Here is an 18,145-nt window from a genome sequence, read left to right as displayed (position 1 = left end):
GTTAAGTGAAGGAGACTGCACTGCATCCTCTGGAGGCTAGTGCCACGTTTTCATTGCACAAAGAAGAAGCCTTTTTTTCATAGCAACACCTTAGTAGGAATAATTTTACGGAGTTCCCTCATAAATCCTACCTATTATTCCAACAGCTGATGACAGGCTCTTTTGTGCTATCATCAGTCCGTGAACAACACCCCTTTGTGTCACCTGCATGCTAGAGTTTCTAATTGTAATTTTCTTAACCTCTCCTCACAGGACATCTCTTTCGCACCAGGAATTAGTTCTTCTCTGAACTTTCTCAATGTTTAAAATATTTCCATGCATAAAATTTGAAAAGTTCTTCTGTTTATTGGCAGCATGAAGCAAATTCTTTTCTGAAATGTGCGTGTGGATTTCAAGTGATCTACAAACCACACCTATATGTTTTTACAAAATAGAAGCTATCATGTAAGTAATCTCCAATCAATCCATTACTCATGCTACAGAAATCATCTTCAAGTGTCCTCATTAACTATTCTAAATATTTTGGTGTGGTCCACAAAAAGATATGCACCAGATGGTATTACATTTAGTAAATCATTTATATGGACAACAAAGAGTACAGGGCTGAGCACATATCCCTATGGAACTCCAGAGGTCAACAATTTCCAGTCTAAAACAGCCCCACCACCTGGGAGAAACTGTAGCTTTGGCACTGTACATAAAAGAGGTGCGCCTTTCGTTTAGGAAGTCTGTGCAAACCAGTTGTTATTACAACTTAATTACAGCACGATAGTTTTCTGATTTGTCAAACTTCCAGCTGCAAGACTTAACTCTCAGTGGATGTTTTCCACACTAAAATCTCATGGATGAAATACTGTTCTTTGCTGCAACCTGAGTGTGATATAGATCCAGCATACTCCACACAGACTCTTCTTGGCCCGTTTTCCTGAGAAGGCGGAGATCAAATAAATATATGAATTTCAAGTTTAAATTAAATAAAGTGTATGCATTAAATACAATTCATAGAATACCCATTGCCAACCTATCACTGCTAACTGTCTCATTTGGCCTTCACATGCTTAAAGTATCTGAAGACAGATTAGGATCAGAGGTAAGTTCTTAATGAAATGGTGTAGGTGAATAAAAGATCAAACAGGTAAGGTCCTGGCGCTCAGTCAGGGACAAAAATTAGCACTTACAGTAAGTCTTGTCAGCATCAAGACGTAAATGAGTTTTTATCCTCATCCACCTTTTAAGAGGTAGAAGGTAGGACTCAAGTTCAGTATTGCTCCTTTACTGTAGTGCCAAGCTGTGTGCCATGTACACATGAGATGGTGTTTGGTGTGTTTGGCCCCTAACACCTCCTTCCAGGCAGCTTGGCAATGGTTATGTTTAGGGTTAAGGTTAGGGTTAGCTGCCTGGAAGGTGACATTGGAGGTAAAAACACCATTGAGCACATGAGATAAGACACATGTACTACTATTGCTATTAGGGGAAAGCATGTAAAGGTATGAAACCATTATCAACTAAGACACATCGGTCATTATAACAGAACCAGCATCAGTGGCCAACACAAATAGCTTATCTGATGTCTTCACAAAACAGTTAGATCAAAAACAAAGGACTGACAAAAGGTTAGAGAAGAGTGATTTGCTGTTGATGAACTGTGCTGTGCTGTCAGGCTTGAAAAAAAAGATTAAAACTATCTTACATTCTGGCATATCAGAGACGCATCACACATGAGATCCTCCTATGCTTAAGAGTCCTCACAGGACTGAAATGTTACACTCTGCATGTTTCAATAACTGCGAGTGTCACTAGCCTTCCTTGTTATTTTTTCTTAAAACCCCAATGGGTCAACACCAATCTTTGTTAGAGTAGGGTATCGTGCTACTGACCAGCTGTTAGTTGAGAAAACTCAGAGTAACAGCCTTGTTGTCAGCTACTTTACACCACCATGTGTCATTGAGTTCCTCCCATACATGTTTGAAAGCGTTGCATAAGAGCAGACCAACATATAATTATTTCATTAGTGTGCAAAAATCTATAAAATTAGTCAACTTCAAACCTTTTTCTACGTTGTGTTTTTTTGCTGTATTGACTTTAGGACATTGATTTTACCCTACAGAGTAATTCAATTACATGTGATGCTTTACCCTGACTTGTATCCGCTGGATCCTAACTACCAAATATAATTGAAAGGCACAATAACTTTAAATTTGTCAGTGTTGTTTTTTGGCTTCGGCATGGTAGATTTTCAAGGGTACATTTAAAAATGGAACCGTGGTCTAATAAAACCTGAATAAAGTATATTTTAGAGTCTTGTTTGATTAGATGTAATAGCGACACATGCACCGGCATCCATCCATTGAATATCAACTTCACCATAATGTGATTATTACTGCAGCCAGAGCCGCCCCGCTAATAACTTTTAAACAAAAACTTTCATATACAGCAGAAACCTTTCAGATTGTAATTTAGTAGTAATTTACTAAACATAAATCTACTAGAAGTGCATCTGTTTTTTTCCTTCCAACCATAAACATGACAGAGTGTGAAATAATGTAGGGAAGGACATGTAGAACCACCACATCCACTCAACTAATATTCATCCTTTATAAATCCCATCAACTAAATCATGCCACTTCCTCTCAACCTTTGTTTGTTTAATTCTGTCTGTGACATCTATCCCACACAGCACAACTTCAGACTGATCAATCACCACGCTGCCTCACACTGCTGCCATTGTCAGCACCCTCCCAGAGTTGAGAAACACACTGACAACCTCTGTTTGCATCCTTTCTCTGGGCCTTGAACAGGCCATATAGTCCCCTCTTTGTCTGCCCCACCAGTATTGGTGGAATCTGAAAGTAAGCAGATTTGCAACGGATATTAACAGTAGGCTTTCAGAACAATGGCGCAGAGAACCATGGCACAGGGTTGAGAACAAATGTGTCCTTTATGTCTAGGCCTTGTTCTGAGAACAGAGGGGAGCAGAGGATAGGGAGATGTTTGAGGAGGGGTGTATTCACACACTGCAGAAATGAGAGTATCTGCGCTCGCACACACACATACGTACACACGTACACACACACACACACAAACACGCATGCACACCATCATGAGCTCATGTTGACAGCCAGACTCTCTTGGAAGGCCTGGCATGCTGACAGAGTTAAAGGAAGACATCATACACAAGCACAAGCACACACACACACACACACACACACACACACAAACACACACATACAAACACACATCAAACATATTCTGCTCCTCCAAACAAGCAGCTGGGGAGTCTGCACTGTACATCTATATCTTCAGCTACAATAGTCTTCCACTCCTCACTGCCAATAAGGGAGGTTTTACTTCTTCCTTGATGGCTCCATCCTTCCATCCCTTTGACAGCATCATGGGGGGTGTTATTGGTTGAAGCTGCAGGGAGTCTCTTCAGACACACAGCTCCAACTCTAGCCTGCAGTAATGCAACACCTCTGTGGGGTCAAAGGAAAGTTGCACTGACATGTATTTACATCTTTCTCCCTCTGCCGTTAACAACGCTGCAAGATAATCTTCATGTCGCACAACAGCTTTTTGAGTTGCAAGCATTTTGGGCTTCATCTTCTAATAAAAACCTGATAAAACCACATTTAGAATCTTTTTGGAGTAGTAACTGTGTAATTGTATGTACATTTTGTGGCTCTAACATTGTCACACATTGAGTAATATTATTATTATTAGTATAATAATGCTTATAGTCAATCTTAAGTGTTTACCACAATAGATGAGTGGTACTGACAATGATTATTTAGTTTTTCACTTTAAAAACAATCCAAGGCTTAATGGGAATGCAGTTCCACTAATGGCAACTAGATGTCACTAGATTAATATTTAGGTGGTTGTAACCTTAATGAAGGGAGAGCTATCCCAGTGCTCCTATTATTCTCATTTTCAGGTTCATAATTTAATTTAGAGGTTAGATCAGAATAGATTTGCATGGTTCAATTAAAAACAAAACAAAAAAAACACCATGTTTCACTACACATTGCTGCAGCTTCTCTTTTCCCCCTGTGTGTTGAGCTCTTTGAGTGAAGCATCTCACGTGTGTTCCCTCTGTGTTGGGAGTAGCACATGCATACCTGGGTAAGGACTAGCCAGTCAGAAGCAGAGTATGAGGGCACACTACGCTATTTATATGCATACAAATTAAAAGTTCAATTCAAAAGCAATACAACATTGTTGCTTAAATAAAGCTGCAGTAGGTAGGTGCAAAAAACTGCCATAATTTGAGGCCTCTTCCTGCAGCTTTCCCCTCTTTGTGGCACAGGCAATGCATGTGCAGAACAACCAACAGGAATGCTCTGTCTCTCTCTCTGTCTCTCTCTCTCTCTCTCGGACCTGTGATTGTCTCCCACCACGGCCTAGATCTTAAGCCTGAAAACAGAGCCAATACGAGGTGCAGAAATCTACTCTCAGACCAGTCAAATTACAACATTTTTTATATTCAGAAAACATAACATTCACAAACAGTTACAAACAGCACACTTGGACATAGGAACACGGGAGGGAGTGAGACAAAACACATGCAGAAACAGACACACACAAACACACACACACAAACACACACACACACAGACACCAGACAGTTACATACACAAAAAAAGAAAAGGCTGCAGCAAAAACTCACAACAATGCTGCACCATGTGTCCAAAGTCCTTCCCAGGGCTCCACCTATCCGAGCCGTGGACAGTTCCAGATATGGTACGTCCAAAATAGAGAAATGATCTATGTACAAACGGACAAGTCATGAGGTGGCTTCCAACGGGTTGCAATCATTCTCTTAGCAACTGTAAGTCCAGCAAACACAGCACATTTTTGAGCTTTAGAGAGCTGGAGGGCTGACAGATCTTTCAGAATCAAAACCTTTACAACAACGAGTACATAACATTAATCAAGGCAGACATTTTGGATAAAATATTGTTCCAGAAAGAGAGCACTCCCAGAACATGTGAAGATCTGTACCTTGAGCTTTGATTGGGCAGAAAGTGCATAAAAGGCTGTTAATTATTTTCAGGTGGTACATTTTCACAGCGGTGAGACATGTCCTATGAATTAAATTGTAGTGAATCTGCTGATGGTCTGGATTGCGAGATACTTCTGGAATGTTAGACCATGCATCATGCCAGTCGAGATCGACACTCAGGCCTGGGCGATCGCATGCCCAGATCCTGTCAATAGTAAGTGCAATGCGGGCAGATATCACTGAGAACTGATAACTGATACCATACTAGTTTTTAGGCTGCACAGTGAATAACTTCTGAACAGGATGGATGGGCAAATGGCTCTGCCAGGGAACACCATATGACTTGAGTGCCTACCTTAACCGAAGGTAAAAGAAAAAAGAGGAACATTGTATACTCAATACATTGTGTAAGTCAGAGAAGGGTAACAAGCCAACCTCACCAAAAATGTCTAACATGCTAAAAGATTATTATGGTAATTTTGCCCAACAACACCAAAAATAAATTGCCTCTGCTTTAAATACACTCAGGCGTTTGGTTGAAACGGCCTTACTGGGTCTGGTATGGTGACACACTATATCACAGTATGATGGGCATTATACAGAGTCATAGACTTTATTACTTTTTTGTAAACACTTGCAAAAACTATCCATGCTGTTTTGAGTAAGAGACAGGTTTCTAAACGTTCTCTGCCTTTAGTCTCCGGGTGAGCTGTTCAAAAACTGCATAGCTTTCTACATCACTAGCTAGCTGAGCTAGATGAGGTGGCTAACTGTGGCATAGTAGCTCATTCTCAATGGCAAAACACTGCTACAGCACACACTAGTTCACCATAATCTCCAAAAGAACTACCTTCATGTCCCTTTTCTACAGGTATTCCACAAGTGTGCCCTCGTTTAGAAGAAGTCTCCCAGCTAATCCTGCCTAGTACTGACCAAAATTGGGGAGAGAGTTGTCTATCTGACAATCTGTAATCTTACCTAGCTACTGCGCATGTGCTACTTCCAACAAAGATAGTACAGTAAGATGTCTGACTCTGTAGCTAAAACAGAAACCCAAACACACAGGGTGAAAACAGGAGCTGCGGCAATGTGCAGTACAACAAACATATGATGTTTTTTGAAAATGAAACCATGTAAACCTATTCTTGTACAACCTCAAAATACAATTATGAACCTGAAAATGAGCACAATACGGCCACTTTAAACAAAATCATTAACAATTAGATTAACAGTATGCCAGAATCAATGGCAGCACACTGTGATGGTGGAGAAGCCATGACTTTAATTTCCACCCACTTACGGTTGCACCGTCATGTAACTGGCAGAATCAGATAAAAAGTGAATGGGATCAACAGAAGTGCATTTCCAGGATAACTGCATGGTCTTCCACTCTCAGTGAGTTTTTTTTCAAAATCGGTTTGCTTCGGGTAACAACAAACCTTGAGCGAGCAAGCTACACGGAGAAAATTGCAGGTTTTGAAGAAAATTTGAATTGTGCAACAAGGTATGTCTGCTTGGTTCTTTCAGGGGAAGATTATAGAGATTTACAAGGAATATCTTTTACGGCATTTACTATCTAACTGGGACGTTTTGGGACCAATTGGTGGGAATTGCTATAGATGGTATAGTAGCTTCATGTTACACACGGCGATGCAGTAGTAGGAGCAAATTATGTTTAAACATGTATCCAGCTAAACTCATGTTAGTGTATTGATTCTGACATACTGTTAATCTTATTGTAAATGATTTTGTTTAAAGTGCCCATATTATGCTCATTTTGAGGTTCATAATTGTATTTGAGGTTGTGCAAGAATAGGTTTACGTTTACATAGTTTCATTTTCAAAAAACACCATATTTTTGTTGTACTGCACATTGCTGCAGATCCCGTTTTCACCCTGTGTGTTTGGGTTTCTTTTGCAGGGTGCTAATGTTCCACCAAAACATTTTTCTTCCTGAAACGAATTTGCAGAGCCACTGTCGTTGCGTTCAGGGCTTGGGGCCGCCCAAGTCGATTGTGATTGGTTTAAAGAAATGTAGCACCAGAAACAACCCAGAGCTTTAAATGGATGTGTGGAGTGGCCAGACCTTACTCCGCAGCGTTGTGGAGACAGGTCTGACAATGACAGACTTAATCAAAAGTGACTTAAAAGCCCTTAAATCTAAGTCGGACTTCAACCCATTCTTTCTTAATTTCCTGTTGATTTTTTCATTGATTCCAAACTTCCATTACAATAATCACTCACAATACAGCTGTTGAGAGTATTGTTTGCATTGCTTAGCAGCAAATACGTAAATGTGTTGTTCATGAGATGATAACCGCCTTACGATCCTATTAAAAAGCAGGCATGTTAACATTACTGTTATCGCATCTTGTGCCTGAGGGAAAAACAGTTTCTCCAGCATGTAAAGTAAAAGATGGCAACATGTAGACTGCATTTGTGTAGCAGTTTTCTTTTTTCAATCCAAAGCTCAAAGACAGTTATGAATTTGTTTATGGTTGTTTAAGGACAATGTATGTGAGTGTTTGCCTTTTCAGTGTGAATTGTATATTATCAAAATTCCCTTTTGTATTAATACTTACACCTTTAACGCTTAAAATAATTAATATATAAAATTGTGAAGTTGAAAAAAGACGTTAATTGAAAAACATAGCAGACACTCACATAAGCACTTTAAGAGAGGCACACCTGTGGTATTTGGACAAGCAATTTTCTCCTTGAATGTTGTGTGAAGTGGTGGACAATGATGTATCTATTTGCCAAGAGCCATCTGTGGATATTCCTGCACCAAAGCTATCCTTACTTGGGTGGCTAGATAGCTCACCGGGCCAAGGTTCGACTCCAACCTCTGGCCCTTTCCTGCATGTAGTTCCCTGACTCTCTCCCCCCTTTAATATCTTCAGCTGTCCTGTCAAAAGTAAAGGCTGAAAATGCACAAATATCTTTTAAAAAAGCTATCTTGCCTTGCAAAGTAAAAAATAAGGGAAATTCTTGTTTCAAGTAACACGATGTGCTTTGGTAACATTGGTCCAAAATAAGGGTTCATTGACTTTGCTTCAACTGACTAGATCTCCTCAATATCTCTGTCAAGCTAACAATGCTAAGCATTAGTTTTAAATTGTTTTAACTCATAATTTCTCTTAAAATACATTGTATAATTTATGTTGTCAGTCACAGTCGCTCTGCTGCCTAACTTCATTAAAAAGCTAAGATTACTGTAAAGCTGTTTAAAGTTAGCAAACATTAGCTTCATCCACATCTTGCATCTATGGTGTCAAATCCAAAAGGCTTCCCCACATCTTTGGTTTGCTGTCATGACTGAATGCTTAGCATGGCTTGCTAATTGTCTCTATTTTGAGTTAGCACAGGGAACCACAGCATATTGCAACTGCAGACTTTAAATTTCAACACATCATTACAGATTGAATGTTGGATTTCTTTCCCACATTTTTGAGTCAAGTAACAGCCCGACTCTGACAAGAGGGAGGCCAATTATATTAAAGGTATCTTGCCACTGCCTATGGTGTAGTGTAGTGTAATGCAAATAGTTCATCCTTTATGTATGAGTAGAAGATGAATGCTTACCTGACTGTGTAATGGAATCTTCCTCATTACCTGCAGCGTGCAGTGGAAAGACAGCAGAACATATTTTACTAAATTCTGCAGCATTCTGGGAGTTGAAAAGGTATCTTTTTACTTATCAAATTCTGTAATTATGTGAAATGAGAGATGAATGTGATATTTATATAAGATTAAAAAACTAAAAACTTTAGAGAACAGAAAGGAAGATTTCAGCTAGGTAGGATGTGTTGGTCAACACACACATAAATGACACCACATTAACAAAAAGAATAGTTTTGAAATGATTTCTATTTAGGGTGTCAGTAAGCTGCTGGCAATACACTTGCTGTCAGCCTTGTTGCTAGGAGAAATTTAACTCCAATCTCTTCTATTGGCCAGAAAGAGCAGGATGTTCATCCAATAAAAGTCCCACAGCAGCCTGCCAGTGATAGCCACTACTATGATGCATTTGACTGTGTTTGAAGTGGACTGAAAGGTACCTGTTGGAAAGAGGTGACAGAGGGGAAGAGAGGTTCAAGTTCATTAATATTAAAAAGACAAAGGAACCAAGTAATCTGGGTCACGTATGTGTTATTTCATGCTTTGGTAGGCAAGTAAAAAAAAAAAGGAGTTGTGGGACAGACAACAATGGAAGAATTAACATTGACTTTCTGCTTGCATTTGCGTTGAATCCAGGGACAGCCAAGGGCGGCGCCAGGCAGGGGTTTTGGGGTGGTGCACCTCCTCAGCACCCCCAATGAATTGCAGTGATTTACCTATAACAAATTTGACGTTAATTTTTACTATTTCATACTATCATTTAGATTTGAAAAATGTATAAATAAATGAATAACACAAACCGATTATTTTTAGACTAAAAAACATGAAGCAAACACAGGTGATCGTATTTGCCCAATGGGCGCAGCTCTTTTGACCTTACTCACGCAGTAACATATTTACACAGAAGAAGTAAGTATAACGTTAGAATGGATCGTCCTTCACTCTCTAAACGTCACTGGTTGGAGACTTTATCAAAAGACTAAGCGATATGGTGAACCTGGCACCAACCAGGACGAAGCCGCCGGAGGGTGGAGACAGAGAAGGGAAAGCCCTGACCATGGCGGCGACAGCTGCTCAGGATATTTAATGTTACACTGCTGTAAATGACCTCAGACCAAAGGGGTCGCACAGTGGTTGAGGAGTTCAACAGGGGTCCATGCAAGAGCTTTACTCTTATCTCAGTCTCATAGTAGAACATTACAGTAAACATGTGTTTTACAGTGTTGTGAACAAATGGATCACCGAATCCGAAGTTATACAGCACACTGGACATGTTTTTTTTTTTTTAGCCCAGATAACTGTTAGAAAAAGGTTCAACCGTTGTTTAAATACATTAAGTCACTACAGATAAGACAAGGCTACATTATTTTTTTTACCACAGGTGCAAGTATGAATACTATGTGACAACTGTGTTGTTGGCAGGTATTTGAAATATGTTCCTTGGGCTCATGAGAGTTTTACGGTGCAGTTGTTTTGGCAACTTTCTCTCTCTCTCTCCCTCTTATTCACTCACAAAGTAACCCGCAGCAGAGGTGGGTGTGTGTCTGCGCATGTGCATGTAGGTTATGTTTGTCAAGAGTAACTCTAAATCTCAGAGCACCCTCACTGAAATGTCCAGCCACCCATGAGCACCAACAAAAATGTTTTTTTTGGCACAGCCACTGGGGCAGCACAGCACCAAACCACTGTTACTCTTCCTACTTTTTGGCTCTTTGTTGTATCATCATTTCTGCCAGACCACAATTCATCTGGTGTACCTGTACCTTTTTATTTTCTAACTGCTGGCTCTTCCTTCCTTGAATTGGACTCCTCTTGCCAAATACTACTAAAAAATCTCCTCTGATCTTTAATGTTTTTGCCACACTTGCAGCATAGCTCTAAGGATAATGCCAGTGGACTGATGGACTACCTTGACATTTGATTCAGAACTTTATGTTCCCCTCAGGAAGTATTGTAATGACATTGGCAATCTACTGACCTTTTATCTAGCACCATCATCAGGTCAAAATTCTGTTTGTACAACATTATTGGTTTATGAAATACTAATGGCATCCTCATCAGCCTGAGATGTGTTTTGAGCAAATTAGTAAACATTAGCATATCCTAACATGGTGAAGGAGATGGTGACTGCAGTGAACGTAACCTGCTACCAGAGATGGCAAAATAACTCACTTCCCGTACTTAAAGGGAGGACAGATATTTGTTAAAAAATACTCTGGTAAAAGTGGAAATACTGATTTAACTTCTTTGCTCAAGGGGTGGTATTAGCTCAGTCCATCAGGAGTTGGATTAGGAACTGGAGGGTTGCTGGTTCAGGGCCACATACGGACCAAAGTACGGTGGTGGACTGGTAGCTGGAGAGGTGCCAGTTCACGTCCTGGGCACTGCGTGGTAAGGTACTAAACAGCCATTTAGTGCATGCACAGATATTGAGCATGTGTGTGTAATTCAGAACTGTTTGTAACAACTACAGAGTTTCCCCTAGAGGTAGGCATTGGGAAAGTTCCATAAGATCATCTCTCAATGCAACTCAAACCAGCTATTAAGCCAACTGAAAGAAAACCAGGCCCATCTTTATGTGTGATGATGAGGGGGTTATTTTAATTCCAAAGGCCAAGGGAACTTTATAAGGATGCATAGTATCCTGGATCCATGAAATAACTGGCTTTTAAAAATAATAATGTGACTGGTGGAAAGTTTGCCTGCACAGCTCTGCACAGCATCTGTCTGACTGCTTGGTTTCTTCTTAAAGAAACCACCAATATCTGCTTCTGTCTGTGACTTTTCCTTTTCATATTTCCTTTATTCAGTAAAAGTATCCCTTAAAATAAATAGAGAACGTTGGGTCACAAACTTTCTTATTAACATTAAATAAAGCTACAATTCATAGCTCTGGTGTGATTAAAGGCACAATCATATGAATACTGTGACTACTGTGCTGCACCAAATGAATCGCAAGAGTAGTAGCAAAAGCCAAGGTGCGCAGATTTGTCACTTTGTGATGCAATAGAGCACACTTGTGAGGGAGCTATGATCACCGAGTTGTGGTTGTACAGGAAAAGTGACTCAAGTGAGAAAAAAAAAGTACGAGGAAATTTGCAGTACAGATTTTAGTTGTTCTCACATCATATTCTACAAGTGATCACATCACATCTACGCGCTCTCCCATTTTGCCCCATGTTTACCTTCATACTGTACTTTCCTACCAATCATTTACTTCCAAAGCTGTCAGCTGTGTTTTCAAAGCGTGCATTGCAGACATACAATATGCTGGTGTGCATTCCTGCCTTATTACAGGTCAGGCGCTGCTCTCAGTGTCACTTAGAGCCATGGCAACAGAAATATATTATGACACTTATATCAACTATGTAACAAACACCAGCTTCACCAGACTGTAGAAAGCAATTATCCCTACAGCAGATCATATATATGTAATCTAACAATAATTGTGCCAGTGGCAGAAGTGAGACTAAATGGGTGGATGGTGTGGCCTGCTGAAAGGGCAGCACTTGAGGAAACACCATTGAGTCATTAAAATTAAAAGGGTTCGTACCGATTTGACCATGAATGTGATCAGCAGAGTTTATAGCAATTTCACCCGGAGTCAGCCATTTTCTCATCTATTACTTCACTTAAAGACCAGGCATTTAATAAAAGTTGATAATGTGAAAAGAAATAGGTAAGTTGGAAGCATAGATGTATTTTGAAAATGGGATACTGGACCTTAAGATGGTGCCCATTCATTCCCATTAAAATTTCTCACCTAGCTTTTGCAGCCTTCTACAAACATGGATTATTGTCTTTTTCCCTGGTTCGGCCTTCTCGTCCCATGGACTTTTAAGACTAAGAAGACGTCACACACATACAGTACACGTTTTCTATTCTCTTGTATTGAATCTTCAGGCTTCAACAAGTTATAATACAAAGAGTAAAGAGTTCTTGGGCTACAGGGGATTTTAGAAGCAAGATTCCAGTGCTGTTTAAAAAAATTACTTGGCTGGGAATGGAGCAGCACTGAAATTGGTCACAATGTCACCAAAACTATATAGATATATTACCATTGGCATTATCCATTAGAATTTTATAATCCCAAAATGATGTGGTAACAGTAACATTGTGTTTAGAAATGTGTCATGTTAGCAGAAACCTTTGCTTTGGCACAACTCTGACACTAGCTAGACGGCTGCTAAATGCCGGCATGCATAGAACTGGTGTTCTGGCATGCATAGAACGCGTGGTGTCATGACATGGAGGAGTCAAATCTCAGCAGTAAATATTTGAATTTGTAGACAACAGTAGAAAACATTTGAAATGTTAAAATTCAATCTGAAGAGCAAAATGTGCTTGAGATAAACAATGTCAGTATAATGTGAAGTTGTACCTCTCTCATAGGAATTTATCTGATAATAAAAGATAAATACATTATAGAGGTTAAATAAAAAATAAAACAACTGAATAAATGACTTGCTCTTTGCTCATCTTCAGCGGTTTATCCATATTGCAATCCCTATCAACTTTAAAGTCTTCTAAATCTTTCTGTAAGGCAGAAAGGCAAAGTGACAGATCCCCGAGGGGCGGCTGCTTGCCTCTGTCTGTGTCTGACGAGGTCAGAGCAGTGATTCCTCAAGCAGACAGGGTGAGTCTCAACTCAAAGCACCACCCCAACTGTGATACTGTCAAAGACATGCAGTTTAATGTCAACATCGAACAATACCAATGGACTCTCACTACTACACTAAAATTATATAGTGAGTTAAAAACACGTTAATATGTAGTAAAACAAGTTATGTCCACACAACATGTGACCGTGACCTGGTCTCATGAGTGAAAGTTGTGTGTTTCCTTAGGACGTGCCATTTCTGAATCTGTAGCTTTTGAGGGGGAGAGGAGAACCAACCTTGCCCCTTATGACCTCATAAGGAGCAAGGTTTCAGATCGGCCCATCTGAGCTTTCATTTTCTCAAAGGCAGAGCAGGATACCCAGGGCTGGGTTTACACCAATCGCCATTTCTTGCCACTGGGGGACCAAAGGCAGGTTGGGTGGGACTCATGTTAACGTTAAAAAAAACTCATAATGTGACATTTACTAGCCATGGGACTTTTAATGAAAAAAGCTTATGCCATGCAAGTTTAGTTTTGACATTTTCCTATTCGCTTGAATCTATCCACTGAGAATCAATTGTACTGGCTAAAAATGGATGAGGTTAGCTGCCTTTGGGATTAAGATATGACGATCACCGGCAAAGAAATTTAGTCTGCGCCCATGAACGACCACCCTGCTCCTGCTCAAAGCAAAAGGCCTGTTAAGTCTTGACTGAAAATTACTGGCTAACTTTGTGACAGTAAACTGTGTTATGAAAATTGATGACATTTTAAAATAGACAAATTGTTCCAAATTCATGTTTTAAAGAAATGTTTAAAAATGTTGACACTAAATATTTTGCGGTCATAACATTTGACTTTGCAAATACGTTAAAAAAACTCATTTTAGTGGTAATTAATGTATCTCTCATGTCCTGGCATTACTCTCCAAAATATATTCGCTGTTCAAAATGAGTAGTGTATGAACATAATATCTAGGATATTGGGTTGCTAAATTGTTGTCCCAACTAATAGGAAAGATGGCAACAAGGATACTGATTTTTCTTTTCTTGTTAAGTTTAAGCTTTTTTACTATCAAAAATGTGTTTCCATTGTATTTTGAAAAGTACAAGATTTGTGCACACACACACACACACACACAAGAAATGTAAATAATTGCCAGATATGAAGAATATGGTGGTAAAGTTCCCATCACTGTTTTCTGTTTCACTCTGAGGAATTCATCGAGGTCTTCCACTCCATACGGTCTCCGTGTCAGCTGAATGTGGAAAAGCACGTGTCGTGGCTGAGCCAGTGTAATCCTCCTTTACTATGATGATAATCGTCCTTTAGTGGAGCATGCTGGTAGAGCAACACTCTGAGGACTGTCAGGCTTTGACAGGGTGAGCACTCTCTGCTTTGTTCTTTTCTGATCCGACTCGTCTCTGTTGTTCTCGTTTCTCTCTCAGAGGCTTCCACCTGTTCTTGACCTCTCACTGTCTGCCTCCAGTCTGTTGACCTTTGACCCCGGCCAATCAGAAACAGTCAGGAACCTCTTGACCACCTCTTGACCCGTGGAGAGAGACAAGGGGTTTGTTGTTGTTGTGTGTGCGTGCGTGTATGTGCGTGTGTGCGTGCGTGCATGCTGCAGGCAATAGAAAACACCTCCCACAGGACAGCGCAAGCCGGTCAGAGGGTGCTCGCTGAATTATAAATACACTGAGCTTGGTTTTCAGTTCAAATAAAATTGCAGATTCCTCAGCTGATTCTGGGTTTCCCCAACAGTGGCAGTGTTGACCACGACATCAACTAGATGGACTGGAAAGGAGAGTTTGTGCCAACATGCATGGTTCTCAGACAATGTATTCTAATAACATTGGTGATTTACTGACTTATTTATCGAGGGCCATCATCAGGTCAAAATTATAAGTAGCCTGTATCTCTAACAATGAAACACTGCAAACATTTGCTAGAAATATAATAAGTATAGCCAGGTATGTAAAGGTATCAGAAAGCCAGGTTTCAAGCATCACAGATGCAGAAATGATTCTTCAGTTCAAACAGTGCTGAATTTTTACATTTGTATAATTCCATCAAACACAGGAACATCTTGTCACAAATTACATATGTCTGAATTGTGAGTAGTTTAGGATCAATTTTCTTTTCTTAAAAAACTTCATTTAAAAAAAAAAATTAGGAGCGTAAAGAGGTAAAACTCACCAGGTGCAGATTTGAAACTTTTGACATACATCCAAGTATTAGACAAATGGACGGAAAGTCAGATGATCACCAAGGTCAACAAAATTCATCCTAGCAATAATCATACAGATTCACAATAATCCATCCAATAATTGTTAAGATACGTTGGACCCATCCAGCCATGATGCAAGCAAGTCAACAAGATGTCTTGTATACTGTCAAAACTTCTGTGGACAAAAATGTAGTCAAACGTATTGCCTTTACTAACACATATGCATAGTGACAGACTCTGTTATACTGTATATCTTTGTATTGATGCTATTGTGCATGTGTTATATACAGTTGAGTGGCAGTTAACAAGCTATGACTCCAGACTAATTTACCAGAGAGATGCTATCACATCACACTCAGCTCCTCTCTGATACTGCCAGCCTCAGCTCTTCTCCGTCAAACACCTGGTGACCTAACAGAATCGCCCTGTGTAAAGTGTAAAAACAGACTGTTAACTGTAATTTCCCTTGAGGGGATTATTAAAGTAATTCTTCTTCTTCCTCTTATTCTTCAGTGCAAAAACCACATGAATGATATTGGCCTACAGATGTGACGATTCACAAATACAGTAAAGTCCATTCAATATTTTTCTGCTAGTTTGGGTCATTTATACAAAATCTGAACTTTATTCTTCTAAACCCCAAACACTGAGCTGCAGTAGTAGTAGTAAAATCCACCAGACAGACTGGACTGCATCTGACATGACTGGTGCAGAGTCACTCGTGCCCCCTGGTGGCTGTCTCAGGCACAAGCACAGCTGTGTTCAGTCAGATTAGAGTTCAGTGAATGCTATTGTCCAAATCGGATCCTTGTTCCTCTGCAACCTGAGGCCCATGTAAGGGGCCCAACTAGCTCGACACTGCCCAGTTTCGGCTTCAACAATGTCCAGCAGTAACACAAGGCTCACCGATGACTTCCATTTTGACTAAACCGGCCTTCAAAGGAGTGAACTTTTTTTTTAAGTCAGTTCATTTTATCCAATACTGCGCTCTGTGTCGGTGCTCTAGTGACATTCCCTTCCTGACCAGGACAGGATAGGATTGTTTTATCTACAGCGAATGACCTCCTCGTCCAAACTTCCCCTCATCATCAGACATCCCTCAGCCAGTCTGCACTGCCGCGGCTATTCATAACAAAAAGATATTCCACAGGACGCCTGACAAAATGCTGGTTTCAGTTGATGATTGTTATTAAACCTAACACACATAACTTTGAAACTTAAGCCAGCATCCCCAATTAATGTCTATATTAAATATTACATATTCAGCCTGAATATTTCCAATTCATGCTGCTTTATACGTTTTATTTCACTACATTTTAGTGGCTATTTCACATTTTACTCCACAGCTGTATTTTCCAGTTACTTCAAAAGTTAAACATTTGTATACAAAACCCATTGTGCATAATATATTAGGGTATCTTTAGAGACGTCCTGTGTTAAAATGAGAAAGGTTTTACACACTGTTTTAAAAATGAGAAATGGGCTACTAGCAGTTCATCTATCCCAAGTGATAAGCCTACTAAATGTAAATGTTATGGAAAGGTGTCTAATACTGTAAGAGTGTTTTCAATGACCACCTGGCATGAAGACAGACAACTCTTTTTTTCTAAAACAGAACCTGAACTGGAAACTTACTTTCGAGAGCCAGGAACTGACTAGGGGTGTAACTGCAGATCGATCTTTGGACTTTCTCACTAACAGGACACAGAGAGTAAGAGTAAATGGACATATTTTTGGAATATCTGTGACATCAACCGGCTCCCCTCTAGGCTGTGTTCTCTCTCCTCTTTTATATATTATGTGCACTAATGACTGCCGCAGTGAACTGACCAATAACTACATTGTAAAGTTTGCTGATGATACAGTCATAGTAAGTTTAATTGACACCACTGAAACATCTCACGGCCCTGTATTTTTTAAACTGGGGCAAAGAAGCCTTTTTAGACTTAAATGTTCAAAAGACTAAGGACATGTGCATTGATTTGAGACGTCACCATCCAACTCCTGGAAAGACAATTATAGATGGAAAAGAGGTTGCAATTGTTGAATCATACAAGTACTTGGAAATCATCATTGATTACAAGTTGACCTTTGAACTAAACACAGACATGATGAGTAAGAAAAGTCAGCAACGTCTCTTCTGTCTGAGAAAGCTAGCTAAGTTTCAAGTGGACAGATCCCTGATGACATTGTTTTATAAATCTTTTATTGAGTCCGTCTTTACCTTTTCTTGGTTTGCTGGTATGCTTCTCTGAATTTAAAACGGAAAAACAAATTGGCAACGGTAATTAAAGTTAGCAGCAAAATCATTGGGATTCAGCAGATGACACCAACTGATCTGTATAATAGACATGGGTTTAAAAAGGCAGAATCCATCATGTCCGATAGTTCTCACCCCCTGAATGCAGAATTTAATTTGCTGCCCTCCGGTTCCCGATTCAGTCAGTCACCAGCCAAGCCTTATGGGTACAAATTCTCCTTCGTCCCCTCTGCTATCTCTCTGCTTAACTCTGGAAAGACTAGGTAACATCGGCACATAAGGTACACTGGGACTTAAACTTTTAATGTTGTAGCATTTATTTTCCCCATTTCGTTTGATACTGTATTTTAACTGATGTTGTCGTCTTTGTTGTCATGTACTGTGTGTCAATTTCTTGCTACTGCAGCAAAATGAATCGCCCCTCTGGGAC

Source organism: Etheostoma cragini, chromosome 3 (genome assembly GCF_013103735.1).
Source record: "Etheostoma cragini isolate CJK2018 chromosome 3, CSU_Ecrag_1.0, whole genome shotgun sequence".
NCBI lineage: Eukaryota > Metazoa > Chordata > Actinopteri > Perciformes > Percidae > Etheostoma > Etheostoma cragini.
The sequence above is the reverse complement of the archived record's forward strand: the minus strand, read 5'-3'. Positions refer to the sequence as shown.